Source organism: Rhineura floridana, chromosome 15, assembly GCF_030035675.1.
Source record: "Rhineura floridana isolate rRhiFlo1 chromosome 15, rRhiFlo1.hap2, whole genome shotgun sequence".
Lineage (NCBI taxonomy): Eukaryota > Metazoa > Chordata > Lepidosauria > Squamata > Rhineuridae > Rhineura > Rhineura floridana.
This window is the reverse complement of record NC_084494.1, coordinates 37,225,682-37,250,266: the sequence shown is the minus strand read 5'-3', so window position 1 is coordinate 37,250,266 and position 24,585 is coordinate 37,225,682. Positions and strand designations below refer to the sequence as shown.

Below are 24,585 nucleotides of genomic sequence, written 5' to 3'. Positions count from 1 at the left end.
CTATGCTTCCTGGAAGATGGACTGCTGGCAAGTGATGGGTTGCACTTCACAAGGACTGAGAAGAATGTGTTTGGCCACAGCATGGAGAACTTCATCAGGAGAGCTTTAAACTGAACCCTCAGGGGGAGGGGGAGGTAAACTTGGCGACTAACAAAGGCTTGTGCACAGTAAAAGGAACGGAGGGAATGGCTCTAATGGGGCCCAATAACCATCTCCATAAAAATGTAGGAAGAAAGCCAAGCTGTAAATCACATGGTCTTTGATGTCTGTTTACTAATGCCCAGAGTATGGGAAACAAACAGGACAAACTTGAACTCTTAATACAGCAGAGTAAATAAGACTTGATAGGTATAACTGAAACGTGGTGGGATGAGTCCCATGACTGGAATATAGTGATTGAAGGATATAACTTGCTGAAAAAGAACAGAAGGAATAGAAAGGGAGGTGGAATCACATTATATATTAAAATATATACATCCCTGTACAGAAATTCAGGAGGATGAGCTTAGTAGCTCCCCTGAGAGTATCTGGATTCAAATGAAAGGGGCAAGGAATAAAAGGAACATGGTGGCTGGAGTCTACCACCCATCAAGGAAAAGAAGAGGATTACAGTTTTGAAAAGCAAATTGTCGATGATTTGAGGAGGCATGATGCAGTAGTAATGGGGAGGCTTCAATTACCCTGATATCTGTTGGGAGACGAATTCTGCCAAACACAGCCCCTCCAAGAAATTCCTGAGTTGTGTTGAAGATAACTTTCTCCTACAGAAAGTGAGGATCAACTAGAGGATCAACTATCCTTGACTTGATTCTAACCAATGGAGATGACTTGGTGGATGAAGTGGCAGTTACAGGAACTCTGGGGGAATGTGACCACATTCCTGCACTGAGCAGGGTGTTGGACTCGATGGCCTTGTAGGCCCCTTCCAACTCTACTATTCTATGATTCTATATTAGAATTCTTGATTTTAAAGGAAGCAAAAGCTGAGAGTAGCCATACATGTATCCTGGACTTCAGGAAAGCAGATTTTAATAAACGCAGAACAATGACAAGTAAGGTTCTGTGGCAAGCGACCCTAATGAGAAAAGGAGTCCAAGATGGTTGGGAGTTTCTAAAAGAGGAAATTCTAAAGGCACAATGGCAAACAATTCCAACAAGGAAAAAAGGGGGAAGACAGCAGAAGAAGCCAGTGTGGCTTCACAGAAAGCTTAGAGATGACCTGAAAACAAAAAAGGGCACATACAGGAAGTAGACGGTAGGCCAGGCCACAAAGGAAGAGTACAGGCAGGTAGCACGGAATTGCAGGGATGGCATCAGGAAGGCTAAAGCTGAGAATGAGCTGAGAATAGCGAGGTATGCCAACAGCAACAAAAAAGCTTTCTTCAGGTATGTCCACAGTAAAAGACAGAGAAAAGAAATGGTGGTACAGCTACTCAGTGAGGATGGCAAAATGATGACAAGGAAAAGGCAGAAGTGCTCAGTTCCTCCTTTGGCTCAGTCTTTTCCAAAAAGAGGTCTATGCCCTTCCTGGCAAATGTGAAGTTGAAGGGGTGGGATTGCAGCGTGAGATTGATTGACAAATGGTCAAGGAGTACCTCATCACTTTGAACAAGTTCAGATCTCCAAGGCCTGATGAACTGCATCCCAGAGTATTGAAGGAACTAGCTGAAGAACTCTCGGAACCGCTGTCTGTGATCTTTGTGAAATCGTGGAAGATGGGTGAAGTGCCGGATGACTAGAGGAGGGCTAATGTTGTCTCAATCTTCAGAAAGGACAAAAAGGGGGAACCGGGGAACTACAGTACAGACCAGTCAGTCTGACATTGAACCCTGGGAAAATTCTGGAGCAGATTATAAAGCGGTCAGTCTGTAAGCGCCTTGAAAACAATGTATTGATTACTAGAAGCCAACATGGGATTTGTCAAGAACAAATCCTGTCAGACAAATCTTATCTCATTGTTTTGATCAGGTAACCACCTTGGTAGACTGTGAGAATAATGTGAACCATAAAATATCTCAACTTCAGCAAAGCTTTTGACAAAGTGCCTCATGATATTCTGATAAGCAAGCTAGTTAAATGTGGGCTGGATGGAACAACTATCAGGTGGATCCACAGTTGGCTACAGAATCGCACTCAAAGAGTGCTTATCAATGGCTCCTTCACAAACTGGGGGGAGGTAACGAGCGGGGTACCACAGGGCTCAGTCCTGTGCCCAGTACTCTTTCACATTTTTATTCATGACTTGGATGAGGAGGTGCAGGGAATGCTTATCAAATTTGCAGATGATACAAAACTGAGAGGCATATCTAATTTCCTGGAGGACAGAAACAAGATTCAAAGTGATCTTGATAGGCTGCAGCACTGGGCTGAAAACAACAGAAGGAAATTTAACAGGTATAAATGCAAAGTTCTACACCTAAGAAAAAGAAACCAAAAAGAAACACTTATAAGATGGGGGACACTTGGCTCAGCAATACTACATGAGAGAAGGATCTTGGGATTGTTGTTGATCACAAGCTGAATATGAGCCAATAGTGTGATATGGCTGCAAAAAAAGGCAAATGCTATTTTAGGCTGCACTAACAGAAGTATAGTTTTCAGAAGTACTCGTTCCCCTCTGTCAGTAGTGGTTAGGCCTCATCTTGTGTACTGAGTCCAGTTCTGGACACTGCACTTTAAGAAGGATGCAGACAAACTGGAACGGGTTCAGAGGAGGGCAACAAAGATGATCAGGGGACTGGAAACAAAGCCCTATGAGGAGAGACTGAAAGAACTGGGCATGTTTAGCCTTGAAAAGATAAGACTGAGGGGAGATATGATAGCACTTTTCAAGTACTTGAAAGGTTGCCATACAGAGGAGGGCCAGGATCTCTTCTTGATCTTCCCAGTTTGCAGGACACGGAAGGAGGGGCTCAAGTTGCAGGAAGCCAAATTTCAGCTGAACATCAGGAAAAACTTCCTAACTGTTAAAGTGGTATGACAGTGGGATCAATGACCTAGGGAAGTGGTGGGTTCTCCAACACTGGAGGCCTTCAAGAGGCAGCTGGACAGCCACCTGTCGGGGATGCTTTAATTTGGATTCCTGCATTGAGCAGGGGGTTGGACTCGATGACCTTAGAGGTCCCTCCCAACCCTTCTATACTATATAAAAAAGCACATATACTCAGTCTGCACAATTGACAGAGAGCACACTTCGAGGTAGCTATGGTCTTGATGTACTTAGTGGCACACAAGCAACATCTCCCATCCTACAACTTTGCTTTTATTTGAACATATTATTGATTTACCTTTGGTGAGATCATTTTATTTTTTTTGCAGTTCTGCTCTGTCTCACTCTGTATCTCCTGCACAAGAGTACACTTCTAGGCATCAATCTTTTGTTAAAAAACACAGCAAGCAATCCCTTTGCAGCAACAGATGTATAATTCTGTGACCCTTCTCTTTAAAAGTATTCCTCAAAGGTTCCAAATTCCCCGCTGCATGTGGGAGTGCACATCCTTCAGCAAGTGCAGTTTTGTGTGTGTATTTTAAAGGGGGATGCACGAGGGCAACCCACCTACACAACTGCCACAACACTTCTCCGCATAGCAGCTCATCCCTTTTGAAGATCTTCTGCTGAGGCCCTACTTCAAGTGCCTTCCTTATTGGAAGCGTGTTATGTAATCCCTGCGGAGGGCCTCTCTTAGTGGTGGGCACCTCCGCTTTGGAATGCCTTTCCTAAAGAGGGACTCCAGGTGCCAAATTTACAATTACTTTGGTGGCAGGTTAAGACATTTCTATTCACCCAGGCATTTTAATCTGCATAATCCCTCAGTCTGAATCTCCCCCCCCCATCTGCTCTCTTTTATTACGTTGCTCATGTTAGTGTTTGATTTCAATTTGCATCAGGATTCAATTAATTTTATTACCAGTACTGTTGTCCACTGCCCTAAAATCTGTTTTAATAAAGGCCAGTTTAGCAATGTGGGGCCCTGAAGAAGTTGTTGGACTCTAACTCCTGTCACCCATGACCAGTGGAGACTGGTGGCTCCATGTCAGTGGGGCAGTGAATCCGCTCTGGGTTTTAGTCTGAACTTTCAAGGACCCGTCCAAGGTGAAAGCACAAAGGTTGGACTGAAACCCAGAGCGGACTTACTGCCTCACTGGCATTGGAGTCACAACTGTCGCTGACCGGTGGCCATGCTAGCTGGAGGTTAGGGGAGTCCAGCGACATCTGGAGGACTCCACAGAAGGGGGAGAGCCATGTTTGTACACCACCTTGAGCTCCTTGGAGGAAAGGTGGGATATAAATGTAATGTAATAGTAATATAAACAATGTAATAGTAAAATGTAACTTAATAGTAATGTCAAGAAATGGTTGCAATTTTATATGTTATCTCCTCAGAAGTAACAGCCATTGGCTCCAATGGGACTTACTCCCAGGTAAGTAGCATAGGATTGCAGTCTTAACATCGTACACTCTGTATAGCAGGTAGAAATTCAACTGGTGGAATTTTGTTCACAACCTCCCAATCAGGAACTCTACACTTGCTGATTCCTGCCTGTTGTGCAGTTCTTAAAAACAGACAGCCTCTTCCCAACAAAAAAAGTAGGCATCTCATCATTCTATACATCCCACCCTGCACCCCCAGTTTCAAAATTAGCTATCAGTCACACTGTCTCCATACTTAAAATAGCTTTTTGCTCCGATGCCCTTTCTGACTTCTGCACTACCACTCTGGCTCTCAGTGGATCTTGAGGCTTCTCCCAGATGCCGAGAGGGCTTTTTAATGCCCCCCCTCGAACTGACACACCCTGAGGTTCACAAGGTTAGCCTTCCTCCATACCCTTTTCTCCTGTAGCCCTTGATCCTTGCCCTAAACATACATCAGCATGAGGTGGTAGAGCTCTGAGGGCATAGAGTGGACTGTATCAGATTAGATCACAGGTGGCGGTCCTAATCTTTTTAATGTACTTTTTTAAAAAAAAAATCCCTGCAAGTAGAAAACTAGCATCTCAAGGAGAAATGTTCTAGGCCAGACCTGACCTGCTACTTATTTACTTGCAGAGATTTTAAAAGAAGAGTATTCAAAAATATGATTCCCCACTTGAAATTTAAGCGGTATGGCCAATACCCTCTCTACCACCTCATGTCTCTGGATGTAGATCCAGAGGTTTGCTGGTTTGGCCTGACAATGGGTTCCTTTCCCACATGGCCTGTCCACATACCTCCTTCTCACCAATGGGCTGGGCTGTTATGCAACAACCCACCACCACCACCCTGGCTATCCCTGTCCAGACTGCTTGGCCAAAATTACAGTGAAAGGAAGTACAGTGCCAAAAAGCACATCTAAATCTTTGCAACGAGTTTGTCTCAACTCCTGATTTATGCCTGCCCGCCCAGGCTCTGTTGGTGGCTCTGTTTAACACTCCTGCGCTATCGATCCCAAAATCTCGTGTTGTTTTTGGAAGCCTCGTTCGCTGCTGAATTCAGAACATGACATTTTAAACGGCCAACCAGGGATGAGGATTGGGGGGAGGGGGTCAGAGAGAGAGTGAGGAGAAGAATAGCCCATAGCACAGCCCATAGCACAAAGGCTCCACACTTGGAACCTGCCAATTGTTTGTGCCAGAATGAGCCAAGGTGTGTCTGAAGATGAGCTGCTAAAAGCTTTTGTGGGCTACTAACTGAGGGTGTGTGCATGTAAGCTTATTTGGGAAGTCTTAAAATCTTACTGCTCCACACAAGCTACTAGTCCTCATGACTTCACTCTCCCACATGCCTCCTGATCTCAATGCCTGGAGCAGTCCCCTCTCTTTCTGTGCTCTGCTCCACAAGCAAAATTCCTCCTCTTTCAATACCTTTCCCAAGACTCATTTCTTTCAGCAGTTCTCCCCACCAAAACTGTCCCAGCCACACCAGCCTGTTCTTCCACTGCCACCGCCTGTCCTCTATCCCTGCTGCCACCCTTGATTCTTGATAGCTGAGTCCCAATGTAAGATGCAGTGTGGCGCGATGCAGGGGTCACCCAACAGGGGTTGCTGCACACAGGGATTCAGTAGAAATCAACATCTTGTCTTCAGGGACAGGGTTAGGCTAGATGACCCCTGGAGTACCTTCCTAATCCTAACAGGCATTTGCCTATAAGCATGAGGATGGTGTCTTCTATTGCATACTAGCCTGCAGGTTAACTCAGGTAGAACTGGAACTCATGTAGGGGCAGGAGGGGGGTGGGTTAAGAAAGCCAAGAATCTTCATTGTAGCATTGTTGTTATATGCCTTCAAGTCGATTACAACTTATGGCAACCCTATGAATCTATGTTTGGATATATTCATCAGGTTTTCATGGTGAGAGGTATTCAGAGACGGTTGACCATTGCCGTCCTCTAAGCCTACGGCACCCGGTGTTCCCAGGCGGTCTCCCATCCAAGGACTAACCAGGCCTGACCCTGCTTAGCTTCCAAGATCAGATAGATCAGGCGTGTCCAGGGTAGTATGGGCACAGGCCTGCATTGTAGCATTACAGCTTGCTTAAAACAAGAAACATTAAGCAGGGAATAATGGCTGCAGAGTGGAGAGCCCTCACGCAAGGTAAACGCTCTGCTCAAGTAGCATTAGCTCGCTCCCTCACTGGCTTTTTAAAAATATTTATCAGCAACGTCTCAAGAAGGGCGTCAGGACAGAACTGCTGCACAGTTCTGGCTTTGGCTCCCTGAAATAACGGCTTTTCATTCCAGTGCTTCAAACAACGTGTCTTGACTGTTTGCCAATGACAAGATAAAAAGGTGTTTTGCTTTGTTTGACAAAAAACCCCACATCCTTCTGGTTTACTAGTTATTTTACAAAACCTGTCCAGTACCAACGAGACTGATCTGTGGCAGGTAGGAAGCAGAGGGCCGAAAACCGGCTTTGGCAGGAGGTTCCAAGTTCCAAGTCTGACAAACTAGAGCTGGCTTATCTAGAGGGATGGGGTGTGCATGTGTATTTGTTAAAAAAACCTTCAATGTTCCTCTTGGTGCAACGGAGGGCACAAGGCCGTCTTTCATTTGTGCCAAGGTGCCTCTCTCTCATCTGCTGTCAGGAAGACTCAGTGACATTATCAGAGGATTAGACGGATTCATGGTAGAGGATAAGACTATCAATGGCTACGAGCCACGACTGCTGTGTTCTGCCTCCTCTGTTGGGAATCAAGCGTGGAGACAGCACTGTTCAGCTCAGGTTCTGTCCGTGGGCTTCCCATTGGGGGACCTGGCAACCCTACTCCTGCTACAAAGGCAGCACCTGCTGAAGGGGCCAGAGACCATCTCTCTGTGTTAGGGTTGCCAGGATTGGGCCTGAGCCTGTATCTTTAGGGTGCCGGTGTTCTTGCAACACTGTGATGGGAAAAACCACAAGGTGGGGTTCTCCCTTCCCCTGCACAACTTTTAAAGATACAGAAGACGTCTTGGAGGCCAGGCCCGACTATATTGTTTTATTTTTATAACTGCTAAAACTGTGTAAGGGTGTTTGTTTGTTTTTATGTTGTGAGCCGTCTTGAGCACATTTGGTATAGAAAGGCGGCATACAAACAAATTATGATAATGAGCTCTTCTGTGGGTGACATCCAGTTTCTGCAACTTGTCAGTGTGCTGTTAGCAAAAGTTCTCCCCGAGCAGTTGAGAATGAAATATCATGGCACCTAAAGACAGGGGTGACTCTGTGCTGTTGCTGAGAAGAGAATGCCCAGCCTCCAGGGAGTGAAAGTGTGCAATGTTCGAAAGCTTGATGATGGCACAGTGGATCTTGACAAAACAGGGGAGGGGGTTGTGACCTCAAATGCAATTCAGCCTCATTTCCTTGCTGGCTAATTTACATGCTTGAACCCTACCAGCAGAGACCATTCCAAATTGGTGGAGGAGGAATGTCCAATGCACTAGCAAAAAGGTCTTGTGGAGAGGCGATGGGAGTCCCACACTGAATTTACCCCATGTGACTGGCATGGGAAAGTCCACATTTGTGTCCTGAGGGATTGCGATGAATTTATTTATTTATTTATTTATTTAATTTATTAGTCACCCATCTGGCTGGTTATCCAGCCACTCTGGGCAACGTACAACATAAAAACATACATTTTACATTAAAGCATTAAAAAATCTCAACCAATGATAATAAAACCTAACCCTAGGCTCTTTCCCTACAAGGCTGTCTCTTGTTCATGCAGAACCATCATTCTGTGGGCACTGGAAACAGCACACAGCCCCTTTCCTTTCAGAACCTTGGACAGCTCCTTGAAAGCTCGGACTCAAACCTGGAGCGGATTCACTGCTCCGCTGACATTGGAGCCACCAGTCTCCACTGCCTGCTACCTGACCCTTTTTAACAGGAGATGCCTGGAATTAGACCTGGGACTTCTGCATACAGAGCAAGTGCTCTAACCACTGAGCTACATTGCCTCCCTTCCCTCCCTATGGACTTCCCAGAGGCATCTGGCTGGCTACTTTTGAAAGCAGGGCTCCGGACTAGATGCTGAATCTCGGCTAAAACACAAGGCGGCCTTCCTGGGAAGAGAAGGGACATATGTGAAAAGGAAATAGGGAAGTCCCTGCAGCACCATCTGCAGCTGCCTGAATCCTTGCAGCAGCAGGGAAAAGAAAGCAGAAAGATGCTAGAGGGGGAAAAGCCACTCAGCCACTCAGACCCCCCCCCACTGTTTCCCACTCCTAATTCTGACACCTCCAAACAGCCAGGGGCCTCGGATACTCTGGATCTATTGGGTCTGACCCCCATTGGTGGGTGGGAGGCAAGGTTTTGTATCTGACAGCCCCCTCCCTCCTCCTTCCACTCTCCACCCCTTGCAGGGTTTTTTTTGCTCCATAAACAGGTAACAAAAACAGAATGTGACATTTCACGCGGGGGATCTCCCTCCCTCCCTCCCTCCCTCCCTCCCTCCCTCTCTCTCCCTCCCTCCCTCCCTCTCTCTCCCTCCCTCCCTCTCTCTCTCTCTCCCTCTCTCTCTCTCTCTCTGTCTCTGTCTGTCTGTCTCTCTCTCTCTCTCTCTCTCACACACACACACAAACACCCTTGCAGCCACACAGAGTTTGTAATGCACTCTCCTAAAGAAGACACCTAAATGAACACATTGAAATTCACACTGGCACCCACCCACTCCCACTCCCCATTTCTCTCTCCTCAAGTCACCTAGACCAACTTGGTTTTCAAACTTGGATCGACTTCGTTTTCCCCCAGCTCCGCCTGAGTGAGAGTGAGCCAGCAGCAAGCGATGTGAAAAGGTCCACCCAACACCCCCCAGATCAGCAGGATGGCTGCTAGTGGTTGTGTGGTCTTTACGACAGGCCAGAGACACGAAAACATTTGGGGACATGGGGACCCTGTTCACATAGCCAGTTGTTGTGTGTTAACAAACACAGACTGAGAAAAGAAAAAAATCAGTTTGGTTTCAAACATTTGAAGAGGTGTCACATGTGGACAGTCCCCAAGCTCTGCTGATCTAGTCCCTTGCATGCATACATCTGCTCTCTCTCACACACACAGCCACACACAAAAGGATAATACAAATAAATGAACAGGACACCCACACACCTTCCCTGACACAATGATGCTATACATACCAACACATTACTGAAATTTGTGTGGCAGCTGGTGGCACCATGTCAGTGGGGCAGTGGAATCTGCTCCAGATGAAAACCTGGAGTGGATTCCACTGCCCCACTGAGATGGAGTCACCACCCACTACTGTACACAACACACCACTCGGCCTACTAGAAATGGCATTGGGTGATAGTTATGACCATGAACTGTGAGCAGGAAGTCACAGCAGTCATGAACACTCTGTGTAGCTTTAAACACTGCATCCGTTCCTTTCCAAACAAATTTTTCTGCTCCCTTTCCCCAACCCCACCAACTCTTGCAGCAGTGGCAAAAATGGAAAATGCAAAAGAAGCAATGCTGAAGTGGGCAGAGAGGTTTAAACTTATCCTCAGTCATTAGCCTGATCACTTGATTTGTATGGAGGGGGCCATAATACCTCTCCTCATCTAATCTACACAGATCAGCTGAAGTGGAGACCTGTCCACCCATGTGTGTCATGTGTGTGCATGTGAGAATATGCATGTGAGAATGTGAGGTAAGCATAGCCAATGTCATGTGCCCTCCCCCAGAGGGTTGCAGCCTTTGGGCCAAAAATTTTAGTCACCCCTGCTGTAAGCCTTTCTTTCAGCCACTACCCATATGCAACCAAGAAATAATGGCAGTCTACCTTACAGGACTTTCATTGAAAAAATTACTAAGATATCAGACTAGTCCAGTTGTGCTGCAGGAGCAATCTTTTGCACGCTTACATGACAGCATCCGGGTAAACATGCTTCAGATTGCGCTGCACGAAAAAGACTGAGGCCAGCAATGTGTTAGAGAGGCTCTACCAGGGCACAATCAATGAGTTTGGCTGTGCTAAAAGATGTCAGCAAACAAGTGTGGGAGTGACAGTTGACATGTAGTTGGGTGCACAAAATGCCTGCATATTTGTTGTCAAGGATCCTTCCTGGGAGTGTTGCCTGGTATCAGATGCACTTCCTTCTAGCATATTGCTGAAGGCCTGTGGGCCTCGAGTGTGTGTGTTGGTGTCAGTGGAGGCACCTCTGGGTGAGCATCAATGGGATTAATCAAATATGTATGCTACTTTTATAGCATCCACCTTGCCCTTACCTTCCCCCCTTTCAAAATGCACATTGTAAGATCTTCAGGGCAGGGACCTGTTTCTGGGTTTGCTTGGGATTTTTTGTAAAACAGGGTTGGGGACTCCAGCTCCCATCAGGCCCAGTCAGATGGCCTCTGGGCAGGAATGATGGAACTTGGGGTCCAGGAACACCTGAAGGACCCCACAGGTTCCCATTGCTGATGTCAAATGTTAGGGACATTGATGGTGTTACTTAATGAGCAATAATATGCCTCTCTGTTGCACATGCTTCTGGGCACATCACTGAATGCATGCACGTATGTCATTAAGCGTGCATATTTTAGTACATGTATACTGAAGTCTGTGGTTGATGTTGGCGGCGTGTCAAGCAGCTGGAGGTGTCTGTTTCCTCCTAGCTGAGCACGGAAGATGAGGTAGGCAATGAATGCTATGCTTTATTTGAAATGGTGTGTGCATTGTCCGTGTGGTACGCATTTGGCAGTGTGAATGTCAGTGAATGAATGAGCTTTCCCTATGTCCAGAAGCTTTGCAGAGAAGCGATGAGGCGGGCAGGCGTTCAAGGAAAGGGGTGAAGCTCCATTTGATGCTCTCTCAGAGCTTAGCATCTATCCTTCATCCCATTTTCACAAAAGCATCATGCATCAACCTTGAGGGCAGGAGACAGACCAATGTGGGGTGGGGAGACAGACAGACAGACAGACAGACAGACAGACAGAGAGAGAGAGAGAGAGAGGAGGCAAAACTCGAAAAATGCTGCCTGCAGTTCCTTTCTGTGGCTGTAGGAACCCAAGGGGACAACTGAATCTGAAACTGGGCAGACACCGAGGCAGGGGGGAGGGACAAGGGGATTGTAAAAATCACCTAATATAGACCCATCATTAATCCCATAATTTACCATAAGGTGAGCACAATTATCCACCAAGAACGACAGTGCTCAACAGGAATGCACAGAGAATGAAATTTGTTGACAGTGGTTTCCATGCATCAGTGGGAGGAAGCTGAGATCCTCATTCAAAAAGGGGGGGGGGATTGAAGAGGGTTTATTTCCCCTCCCGGCATTGCTCAGCTCCATAAAGGGGTCTTCCCTCAGCGAGTGTAGGTGCGCGCATGAGTGCATGTGTGTGTGTAGGGGTTCCAGCTAATCTCTCTCTCTCCCCCCCCACACACACACTTCCCGAGCCAGCAGAGCCCCGTTGCGATCCAGCACCTCGGACAGCGGCGCAGAAGAGGGGACTGGGGACCAGCTGGCCCTGATAGGCGCCAAGGGAAAAGAATGGCACCACTCTCGGCTGGCAGAGCTGCCCCGCTCTCTAACCAGCTGCCACCCCCGGAGTCTGGCAGACGCAAAGCCACCGCGCTGGGAAGCCCCCCGAGACAGAGTCAGCATTGCCAGCCAAGCCGACGGGGGGAAGGAGTGAATCGAGGCGGAGAGGCTGACACAACCCGAGCATTTCAGCGCCCCCTATCGCCACAGCAGAAATGTGCCCCCGTCCCCTCCCAACACGCAATAATCTCCGATCCTTGGCCCAGCCCGTTCCCTCTCCCCGCACAGGCGAGCCCCTGGAGCCCGGAGAGGTTGCAGAGCGGCCGGCGCCTTCCTGGCCCGGCACGCGACCCTCACAGCAGCCATTCTGCAGAGCCTGGCTCCGGCTTGAGCACGACGAGCCGCCCCCATCTGGTCCTCCAAAACGTCGCCAAGACCACCTCCCAAAACTGCGCCAATGGCCACACAACCCCCTTCCCCAGCAGCTCGCGGCGGTGGTGGGGGAGGGAAAGAGCCGCTGGTCCTCAGCCGCGGAAGCCCCCTCCGATGGCACCCGCCCCGACACACCAAGCAAAGCCCTGCCCTGCCCCCAACTCCCCCCCAATTTCTGGCAGAACTGCCACCCCCAGCTCCTCCCTCCCCTCTCCCTTAACCTCTCTGGCATCAGACCCTCGAGGGGGCCACTAGCACATCCCCCCCTTTCCGCTCAGCCGGGCTCACGGAGTACCCTCTCCAAGGCCCACATTACCCCGCCCGCCGGCCCCCCATCTTTGGCAAAGCCTCCAGTTGCCAGCCTGGGCATCATCACATCAACCTTTACTCAGGCCCCAGCGCCTCCATCCCCCCACCTTGGGCAAGTATCCCCCCCTGCGCCCTTTCCCTCCCTCCCTCGCCGCCCCACCTCTTTTCCTTAAGGAGGGGGCCACTTACCTTTGGGGTGCAGCGGGCTCTCACCCGATGGGAGGCGGAGTCATCCTTTTGGTGGGGCGCCCGGCTGCATCCAGAGGGCTCTGCAGCCCGCCCCGCACCACGGAGTCTGCCAGGGGAGGGCGCCTTGGAGGGGGGCCCTTAGGGGACCCCTCCAGGCCGGCTCCCTGCAGGCTCCATCGGCAGAATGCACAAACAAAAGCGAGTCTGTCGGCGAGATCCGCAAAGGGAAGGGGGGCGTAGGGCTGTGGCCCCCGGAGGGCGTCTTAGCTGGGCTCCGCCATGGTTCGGGGAGAGGGCACCGGCGATGGGTGGGGTGGGGTGGGGTGGGGAAGGGAGCCGCGGCCCGGTGGCTCCTCCGGGAGGTCCAGATCCACAGAGGGGCCGATCCTCCCTCCTTCCTCGCCTTTTCCCAGCCCCGCAGAACCGGGGTTGGGCTGGGGAGGGGGGAGGAGGAGAGGCGGAGCGCCCGATGGAAGCGCCTCCCCGCAGCCGGGCTGTACAGGCCGGGCTGGGGCGCACGGCAGAGCAGCGCCAGGGGGAGGGTGGAGGGGGTCTCCTTTCCCCGTGGCAAACGTGGGCGACGACAGGAGAACTAGCCAAGGATTGAGGCCGCGGATCGGGCTGGGTGTCGGCAGGAGGAGAGGAGGGGAGAGGAGAGGAGGGGAGAGGAGGGGAGGCTCTGGAAAGGGCCGGCCCCCTTTCTGCGGATGGAGAGGAGGGAGGGAGGCGGAGACCAGTCGCTCGCATTGGAAAATCTTTAGTGTTGCAGCTGCTGCACCGAGCCGGGCGGGGAGGGGGGAGGGGGGAGGGGGCGGAGGCAAGATCCTGGCAGGTGAGGGCTGGCGAAGGGGGGGACGGGGGTGGGAGAGAAGAGGGTGCCTCAAAGACACCCCAAGCTCAGAGGAGGAGGACCCAGCTCGTGACGGTCCACCAGGAAAATATTCTATTCATCCGAGGGGAAACCGGGTGGGGGGAGGGGAAGGAGAAAAAGGGGCCACAGAGAAGGGGGCCCTCAAAGTGCCGTCTTCTCTCCGCCAGGAGCTTGCAAAGGGGCCGGAGCAGGAGCCGTTGCCGGCTGGCGCGGGGAGGGACGGCTCTGGGGCTGCCTTTAGCCGCCCAGCTGGAGGCGCAGGAATTAGCCGGTGACTCTTTTGACAAGGCGGGGAAAAGCCGCCGGCGCGGGCAGCCGGCGAGTCCTCTGCTGCCAACCAAATAATGAGGAGAAGAAGAAGAAAGGCCAGCCCCCGCGGCCAGGGGCCAAGTTGGCCACCTTCACCCGCAAGTGGGAAGGCTTTGCCTGGCTGGGGCAGAACACGGTGTTCAGTGCCTGGTGTCATTTCAGCCTTCACCAACCTGGTGCCCTCCAAAAGTTAAGGACTACATCTCCCGTCACCCCCCGCCAGCATGCGTGCAGCTGTTGGGAGTTGTAGTCCAAAAGATCTGGAGGGCACCAGGTAGGCGAAGGAGGATTTATTTATATCCTGCCTGTCCTCCCAGGACCATTGAGTGGAACACTTAAGTCGTTCTCTGCTCAGCACAGATTATCCTCACAACCACCCTGTGCGGGAGGGTAGCCTGAGAGGGAGCGACTGGCCCAGCCCAGGGAGTTTCATGGTCAAGCTGGGATTTGAACCCAGGGCTCCTAAGTACTACTGCACCACACTGGCTCTACCTTGGTGGAACTGGCGATGCAGGGGCTGGAACTGGGGACTGTCTGGGTGCAAAGAAGATGCTCTGCTGCTGAGCTATGGCCCTTGGCCACTCCAGGAGCTAGAGGGAGCCCCAGCTGACAAAGCGTCAAGGCGAGTTAAGCAGCAGAGCGAGTTCGGCAGCAGGGCGAGGAGGCCAGGGCCCCCCACTCTGCCCATCTGTTCCCTGACCTCAACTAAACCGCAGTCTCCAACCCATTGACATAATAAACCTTAAACAAAACTATGCAGGTAAGAAGTCAGCAGGGGTGTGGGGGCTTTCCAGTGTTTTGCACCGCCTGCAGCATGTACGACTATCTGCCTGTTGGACAGAAGTCGTGGGTGTGCTCTCGGTGCAATGAGCTCCTGGCTCTCCGGGAACGACTTCATTTCCTTGAGGCCAAGGTGGCGGACCTGGAAAAGCTGAGAGAGGCAGAGAGGTGTGTGGAGGAGGCCTTCAGGGACGTTATAGCTGTGTCCCACTCCAACGATGATAGCTCTCCTGCTATCATGGAGAACGATGGTCTCGGGGAAGGAGAGCATCCAGCTGAGGAAGAGGGAAACGATCCCTTAGAAGGGACCCATTCCTTGGGGGATGAGCAGCTATCCTCTCGTGCCGAGGATATATCTCCAGGGGGTGGAGGGATCCTTGTAGTGGGTGATTCGATCATTAGGAACATAGACAGTGGGGTGTGTGATGGGCGTGTAGACCGCAAGGTGTTTTGCCTGCCTGGTGCGAAGGTTGCGGATATCGCCCGTCGTTTAGATAGTTTGGTAGACAGTGCTGGGAAGGAGTCAGTGGTCGTGGTGCACGTTGGCACCAACGACATGGGGAAATGCAGCCGTGAGGTCCTGGAAGCAAAATTTAGGTTGCTAGGTAGGATGCTGAAAGCCAGGACCTCCAAGGTGGCTTTCTCTGAAATGCTACCGGTTCCACGCGCAGGACCAGCCAGACAGGCCCAGCTTCGCAGTCTCAATGCGTGGATGAGACGATGGTGTCGGGTGGAAGGGTTCGGATTTGTTAGGCACTGGGGAACATTTTGGGACAAGCCGGGCCTGTACAAAAGGGACGGGCTCCACTTGAACCAGAATGGAACCAGACTGCTGGCACTTAAAATTAAAAAGGTAGCAGAGCAGCTTTTAAACTGACTGAGGGGGGAAACCCGACAGGAGCTGAGAAAGGTCCGGTTCGGAATAAACCTCCCCCCTGGGATAAAAACCAAAGAAATGATGAAATTTTAAAAGGGGTAGGCCTAGAAGTAGGCATTGTGAGAGCAGGGGCACATGATATAAATTCAGAAGAGCAAAATTACCACAGGCCTAACCACAAGTGCCGAAGACACTTGAAGAGAGACACTGCTTACAAGTGCCTGTACGCTAATGCTAGGAGCCTGCAAACCAAGATGGGAGAACTGGAGTGCTTGGTCTTAGAGGAGAGCATTGATATAGTGAGCATAACCGAGACCTGGTGGAATGGAGAAAACCAGTGGGATACAGTTATCCCTGGATATAAACTATATCAGAAGGACAGGGAAGGACGTATTGGTGGCGGAGTCGCTCTATACGTGAAAGAAGGCATTGAATCCAGCAAGCTCGAAACCCCAAAAGAGGCAGACTCCTCCACAGAATCGTTGTGGGTGGTGATACCGTGCCCCAGGAGGGACTTAATACTGGGAACGATCTATCGTCCCCCTGATCAAAATGCTCAGGGAGACCTTGAGATGAGATATGAAATTGAGGAAGCATCCAAACTAGGAAATGTGGTAGTAATGGGTGACTTCAACTACCCGGACATAGACTGGCTGCATATGTGTTCCAGTCATGACAAAGAAGCAAAGTTTCTAGATATTCTAAATGACTATTCCCTAGATCAGTTGGTCATGGAACCGACCAGAGGGACGGCAACCCTGGACTTAATCCTCAGTGGGGACCGGGACCTGGTGCGAGATGTAAGTGTTGTTGAACCGATTGGGAGCAGTGACCACAGTGCTATTAAATTAAACATACATGTAACTGGCCAATTGCCAAGAAAATCCAACACGGTCACATTTGACTTCAAAAGAGGAAACTTCACAAAAATGAGGGGATTGGTAAAAAGAAAGCTGAAAAACAAAGTCCAGAGGGTCACATCACTCGAAAATGCTTGGAAGTTGTTTAAAAACACTATATTAGAAGCTCAACTGGAGTGCATACCGCAGATCAGAAAAGGTACCGCCAGGGCCAAGAAGATGCCAGCATGGTTAACAAGCAAAGTCAAGGAAGCTCTTAGAGGCAAAAAGTCTTCCTTCAGAAAAAGGAAGTCTTGTCCGAATGAAGAAAATAAAAAAGAACACAAACTCTGGCAAAAGAATTGCAAGAAGACAATAAGGGATGCTAAAAAACAATTTGAGGAGCACATTGCTAAGAACATAAAAACCAACAACAAAAAATTCTATAAATACATTCAAAGCAGAAGACCATCTAGGGAGACAATTGGACCCTTGGATGATAAGGGAGTCAAAGGTGTACTAAAGAACGATAAGGAGATTGCAGAGAAGCTAAATGAATTCTTTGCATCTGTCTTCACAGTGGAAGATATAGGGCAGATCCCTGAACCTGAACTAACATTTGCAGGAAGGGATTCTGAGGAACTAAGACAAATAGTGGTAACGAGAGAGGAAGTTCTAAGCTTAATGGACAATATAAAAACTGACAAATCACCGGGCCCGGATGGCATCCACCCGAGAGTTCTCAAAGAACTCAAAGGTGAAATTGCTGATCTGCTAACTAAAATATGTAACTTGTCCCTCGGGTCCTCCTCCGTGCCTGAGGACTGGAAAGTGGCAAATGTAACGCCAATCTTCAAAAAGGGATCCAGAGGGGATCCCGGAAATTACAGGCCAGTTAGCTTAACTTCTGTCCCTGGAAAACTGGTAGAAAGTATTATTAAAGCTAGATTAACCAAGCACATAGAAGAACAAGCCTTGCTGAAGCAGAGCCAGCATGGCTTCTGCAAGGGAAAGTCCTGTCTCAGTAACCTATTAGAATTCTTTGAGAGTGTCAACAAGCATATAGATAGAGGTGATCCAGTGGACATAGTGTACTTAGACTTTCAAAAAGCGTTTGACAAGGTACCTCACCAAAGGCTTCTGAGGAAGCTTAGCAGTCATGGAATAAGAGGAGAGGTCCTCTTGTGGATAAGGAATTGGTTAAGAAGCAGAAAGCAGAGAGTAGGAATAAAAGGACAGTTCTCCCAATGGAGGGCTGTAGAAAGTGGAGTCCCTCAAGGATCGGTATTGGGATCTGTACTTTTCAACTTGTTCATTAATGACCTAGAATTAGGAGTGAGCAGTGAAGTGGCCAAGTTTGCTGACGACACTAAATTGTTCAGGGTTGTTAAAACAAAAAGGGATTGCGAAGAGCTCCAAAAAGACCTCTCCAAACTGAGTGAATGGGCAGAAAAATGGCAAATGCAATTCAATATAAACAAGTGTAAAATTATGCATATTGGAGCAAAAAATCTTAATTTCACATATACGCTCATGGGGTCTGAACTGGCGGTGACCGACCAGGAGAGAGACCTCGGGGTTGTAGTGGACAGCACGATGAAAACGTCGACCCAGTGTGCGGCAGCTGTGAAAAAGGCAAATTCCATGCTAGCAATAATTAGGAAAGTTATTGAAAATAAAACAGCCGATATCATAATGCCGTTGTATAAATCTATGGTGCGGCCGCATTTGGAATACTGTGTACAGTTCTGGTCGCCTCATCTCAAAAAGGATATTCTAGAGTTGGAAAAGGTTCAGAAGAGGGCAACCAGAATGATCAAGGGGATGGAGTGACTCCCTTACGAGGAAAGGTTGCAGCATTTGGGGCTTTTTAGTTTAGAGAAAAGGCGGGTCAGAGGAGACATGATAGAAGTGTATAAAATTATGCATGGCATTGAGAAAGTGGATAGAGAAAAGTTCTTCTCCCTCTCTCATAATACTAGAACTCGTGGACATTCAAAGAAGCTGAATGTTGGAAGATTCAGGACAGACAAAAGGAAGTACTTCTTTACTCAGCGCATAGTTAAACTATGGAATTTGCTCCCACAAGATGCAGTAATGGCCACCAGCTTGGATGGCTTTAAAAGAAGATTAGACAAATTCATGGAGGACAGGGCTATCAATGGCTACTAGCCATGATGGCTGTGCTCTGCCACCCTAGTCAGAGGCAGCATGCTTCTGAAAACCAGTTGCCGGAAGCCTCAGGAGGGGAGAGTGTTCTTGCACTCGGGTCCTGCTTGTGGGCTTCCCCCAGGCACCTGGTTGGCCACTGTGAGAACAGGATGCTGGACTAGATGGGCCACTGGCCTGATCCAGCAGGCTCTTCTTATGTTCTTATGTTCTTATGGAGCTGCCACCCAGAGCTTGCGTCCATTTAGACCAGCCTTCTACACCCAGGGTCCTCCAAATGTTTTGGACTACAGTTCCCAAGAGCCAGTGTGGTGCAGTGGTTAAGGTGCTGGACTATGACCTGGGAGACCAGGGTTCGAATCCCTACACAGCCATGAAGCTCACTGGGTGACCTTGGGCCAGTCACTGCCTCTCAGCCTCAGAGGGAGGCAATGGGAAACACCCTCTGAATACTGCTTACCAGGAAGACCCTGTTCATAGGGGCGCCATAAGTCAGGAGCAACTTGAAGGTAGTCCATTACCATTTTCCCATCAGCCCCAGCCAGCTATGGCCAAGGGGAAGCCGCCAAGTGGAGGAAGGCGGATCTGGACCAGCACTGCCTATCCTGCCTGGCTGCAACTTTTCAGAGTCCCAGGCAGACAAAGGCCTTTCCTTTCCTAGTCCCGCCTGCAGAAATTGGAGGTACCATGCATCGAAGCTGGGGGGGCCTCTATAGCAGGGATATTGGGCAGCTTCTGTCTTGGGGGGTGTTCTTTAGGCAGCAGAGCCTCCATGTGGCTTATACCACTGAATTTCCCAGAGACAACCAAAGCTCTAAAAGCCGCCATCCACATGCTGCATCCAATAAAAGCAGCAGTTTTCAAGCTGTTTTAAAGGGACCCCTGGAGTTCCTTGGAACCCTCTCGAGGTTCCTCAACAAGAAGATAAACAATAGCAGGGAATCTTCCTTGGAAAGCAAATATCCCATGGCTACCAATCTTCCCCAGTAAATCCACAGCCACAGGATAGAGTTGGGGGGTATTCTGGGAGTCAACAATAAGAGCTCCACAATATTGGCTGGCTAGCACCACCTGTGCCCTAGAATCCTCCCCCAGAAGCCTTTGCAGTCCACAAGGATTCCTTGGCAGATGGGTCAACTGAGAAATGATTCCCTGAAAATTTGGAAATAACACCAGTAAAACAATGAAAAACACAGTCAAACAGTAGAACCTGTAGGCTGCAGAGGAGAGAGAATGCATATTATACAGCCATGAGAGAGGCTGTATACTATAGCCAGCATGGATTTTTCACATTCTGCAATGTTAAATTGAAAATACCCCCATGCCATTCTGATGCTTCCCAGAAGCTCATTTCAAAACAAACCTTACAAAACCTAGAGTCCTGAACTCAGAAATGCTTGCTTAACAACCCTCTAAATTTTCATGACAATACACAAAACAGTCAAAGAATCAAGAGTTCAAAGTGTAAAACGAGAGAAAAAATCCAGACCCCTGTTGAACTTTTTTCTGTCAGTGGTCTCATAATTTGTTGAAATTAATTAAAAATCAGCCATGTTCACAAAGTATCTGTAATTCTATTACTGACCTTGCCCCACACACTGACCTTCATCTTCTGCAGTTTTAATGTTTTTAAAATGCCTGGCTGATTTTTAATTAATTTAAGAAATTTAACATTGGAGTCTATGATAGCACAGGCATGCTCAGTAAGAACCAACTGTCAATGTTCTAAAAGCCAGAGTCACAGCTGTTTGGCTTGGCTAATCAGGTAGCCACACCCACGCCAGACATTTATTTCACTTTAGACAGTCATGGCTTCCCCCAAAGGCTTCTGGGAGGTGCAGTTTGTGAAGAGTGCTGAGAGTTAATAGGAGACTCCTATTCCCCTAACAACTCCAGTGGCCAGAGTGGTTTAACAGTCAGCCCCTCTTCTGGGGATTGTAGCTCTGTCAGAGGAATAGGGCATCACCTAGCAACTCTCAGCATCCTTCACAAACTACACTTCCCAAGATTCTTTGGGAGAATCCATAACTGTTTAAAGTGGAATAAATGTCTGGCGTGGATGTGGCCAGCGACAGCTTTGGTTTAAATTTGGGTGGGAGGCTACATGTGCCTGCTGTAGAATAAAAAGGTGGGGGAAACCCTGAAAAAAATATGAAAATGTTCATAATGTTTTCTTTTTGGAAAGGAAAGGCGCTTCCCCTCAGCCCAGTGCCCAACTGCCCAGTCTCTCCCCTCCCTCCTTCTACCCTCTCCCCTCCCTCCAACGCCCTCCCCTCCCCTTCCTCTCCTTCTCCCCCTCCCTCCCCCTCCCTCAAATCAGTTTCACTTATCCTAAGCGTAAATGCAAATCCCACTGAACTCAATACGCATGCAATTGAGCAAACCTGCCCTCCTCCTCCCTTCCCCCGCCTGCCTCCTTCCATTCCCCCCATCTCTCCTGTGTCCTTCCTCCTTCCTCCCTCCTCCTTCCTCTCCCTGCTTTCCCTCCTCCATTGTGGTCAGTTTCACCTATCCTAAGCATGATTGCAGGGGAGTAAATCCCATTGAACTCAATAAGCATGCAAATTCTTAGCAAACTTGCGCAGGATCCCATTTCTTATCTCCCAGATTAAAAAGCAGAGAAACTCACTAATAAGCACACACACACAAAAAAAGTGCTTTGAAGGCTCATGAAACAGTCAGAGCTCAGCTCACCCCCTGGTTCATCCGGAAAGGTCTTCTTCCTCCTTTGACATTCTAGGGAGGGAAGCCCACAAGGAGGGTGCTGCCACCAGAAAAGGGCCCTATCCTCATAGCAGCTAGCTCAGAGGCAGTGGTGGCTGGTGGCTCCATGTCAGTGGGGCAGTGGTATCCGCTTCAGGTTTTAGTCTGAATTTTAAAGGAGCTGTTCAAGGTGCTTCACCCTTTAGAGCAGCCTTTCCCAACCAGTGTGCCTCCAGATGTTGTTGGACCACAACTCCCATCTTTTCTGACCATTGGCAATGCTGGCTGAGGCTGATGGGAGTTGTGGTCCAACAACATCTGGAGGCACACTGGTTGAAAAAGGCTGCTTTAGAGAGTGAAAAATGCCTAAGGGTGCAGCCCCCTTCCAAACAACCAATGAGGATTTAGTATGCCCAGTGACCTCAAAATGCCTCCATAAGAGAGGGGAATGGCAAATAGGGTGGTGGTGGAGTGGAATGGAGTCCAGGTAGAGGGAGTGGCTGGCTGCTTAGCCAGCTGGCTCACTGGCTCAACCCCTGAACAGAAACACTGCACACGGCAACATTTTTTTGCAGATCCCACTTGTACATTCAACTAGCGGCTGCTGGGGACAAAGAAATTAGGCAGGGCTGTTGACCTCATGCCCTTCCTGAGGGCTTCTCAGAAATATCCTGCTGGGTACTATAGGACACAGTTACAGGATGCTGAATGCTGGGCTGGAAAGCTCCAATGACCTTAAGGAGCAGATTTTGGGTGCCATTAAAGGCTAATCAGACCTCCAGGATTTCTGCCCCCTTTGAAATGAATGAGCATGAGCATCTTTGCTTCATTCCAGTGAGAAAGATAATCTCCTGGGGAGATTGTACTTCTGGGGAGGCAGGGAGGGGGGAAAGGAAGTTGCCAACTGAATTATTTGCCTCAGGCAGCAACCTATCTTGGGCCAAGATTCTTACTCTTTTTGACATCTGAAATGTCACTCTCTGTAGTGAGACGGGAGAGGTAGGGACTTAACCACATCAGGTGTTGCTCAGGTAAGCTTCCGAATGACACAGAGTTCTTCCAAAGGGAAATAAGAATCCCCTGCCAATGAAGCATCAAGCAAGGTGCTACCTCGCTTCTTGATGGAAGAATAATCCTTTGCCCTTCAAAATCAGTTTTCCCAACTGAAGAAGAATTCTGTGCAATACTTTGTTTGTATTATATTGTATTTTATATTGTTGTACGTCGCCCAGAGTGTCCGTTAATTCAGACAGATGGGCGACTAATAAATAAAATTTTATTATTATTATTATTATTATTATTATTATTATTATTTGTTGACATGTTTTCTCCAAGGAAGAATTCTGTGTGATGCAAAAGCCAGCTGCCTTCTCTGTGCAGGTTTCCCAGTAGAAGAGAGAACGGCTGAAGTGTGTAGATATAACTCACTGCTGGAGCAGTGCAAGGCCATTCGGCATGCAATCCTACCCTCAATGCCTGGGGAGAGGAGCTGTGCGATGCAATTCATAAAACCACTAAAATAGAAGAATTGTAATCAAGCAAATGAATAATTGCGATTAATAATGCAATGAGATAATAAAGCGCTTGCAAGAGAATTAGGTGGCAGCACACCTCCCGTCAGCACAGATGTCTGCTCAGGTTTGCTTTGTATGGTGGCTGTCCCCTGGGCCAAGGGAAGGGCTCCCCCCCCCCTTTAGAGCTCGGAGTGGCTTCCAGTCTCCACTACGTCTGCAAGAAGCTGCAGATTCTCAGCTTGGTCTTTCTGTGAGTGGTGGGGGGAGCAACATTGTGAGGAGCAGCCATATATACAGCACCAATGTGCAGGGGAGGGCCACAGCTCAGTGGCAGAGCACCATGCAGAAGGCCCAAGGTCAGTTCCCCATGGCATCTCCAGGAAGAGTTAGGGAGACTCCTTGCCTGAAACCTTGGAGAGCCACTGCCAGTCCGTGTAGGCCATACTGAGCTTCAGTATAAGCCACCTTCCTACGGTCCCAAGGTTCAGTCCCCAGCGTCTCCAGACAAAGGACCTCAGGTGCTGGAAAAGACCTTTCCCTGCCTGAGTCTCTAAAGGTAGGCCCAGAATAGGCTCAGGATAAGGTGAGTGAGTGTGAGTGCACGTGCGTACACACGCACGCACGCATGCACGCACTCACGCACGCACGCACACACTGCAGTATACCAGCCTTCCTCATCCTGTGCCTGGAGCTAATGAGAGCTGTAGTCCAAAATGGATGGAGGGCACCAGGTTGGGGAAAGCCAGATCACACCAAATAACAAAGGCTTTCAACATTGAGGGGTGGAAGAGAGAGAACACGTGTGTGACTGCATGGCTGCATCTTAGCCGCTTACTACCTTTGCCTCTCCTTATTACCCATTTCTCTGCATTCCAACACCTTCATTCCAACACCTCAGAGTTTGAATGGGAAAGAGAATTACCCACCCTGAGAGGGGTTGTGAGATTCAGCTTCAGTCATTTTTCTGAGAGTGCCTCCTGATTGAAAAAGCAAGTCCTGAGCGGTAACTCATGCAGTGCTGTGACAGGCAGACTCCTTCCTGGATGACTGCATTGGGCTCACAGCTCTGGTCCTGGAGGACTGGGGCAGCCACCAGGGCTATGTTCAAGGCAGCCCTGCCCTGCTTCTGGACTAGGGATCTCATGCAAGGCTTTGCCTCAGGACCCCCATCAGCCTGAGAACAGTTAATATGTGACAATTTGCATGTCAGTTCTGCTGGCAAGAAGACTCAGGTGGCCAAGTTTGATTCTAAACAGCCTGTCTCTGGCATGAAAGTGACATGAAATTGACACGCATTCAGCAGGTATACAGCAAGGCTGTGAGGATATGGGCAAAGACATTGCTAGAGTTTAGGGTTGGGGGTATTGGGGAAGAGCTATATCTCAGTGGTTGTTGTTGTTATGTGTCTTCAAGTCAATTTTGACTTATGGTGACCCTATGAGAATCAGCGACCTCCAATAGCATCTGTCGAGAACCACCCTGTTCAGATCTTGTAAGTTCAGGTCTGTGGCTTCCTTTATGGAATCAGTCCATCTCTTGTTTGGCCTTCCCCTTTTTCTACTCCTTCTGTTTTTCCCAGCATTATTGTCTTTTCTAGTGAATCATGTGTCCAAAAATCAACTCATTTGAAATGTGGTGTTGGACCACGAAAAAGAC

The 24,585-nt window shown here is 49.0% G+C and overlaps 1 pseudogene; it reads right to left on the bottom strand.

Annotated features, from left to right (window-relative positions):
• Positions 1 to 6,369: 6,369 nt before the first annotated feature.
• LOC133371071 (5S ribosomal RNA) lies at positions 6,370 to 6,487 on the bottom strand (annotated as a pseudogene).
• Between the last annotated feature and the right edge of the window lie 18,098 nt (positions 6,488 to 24,585).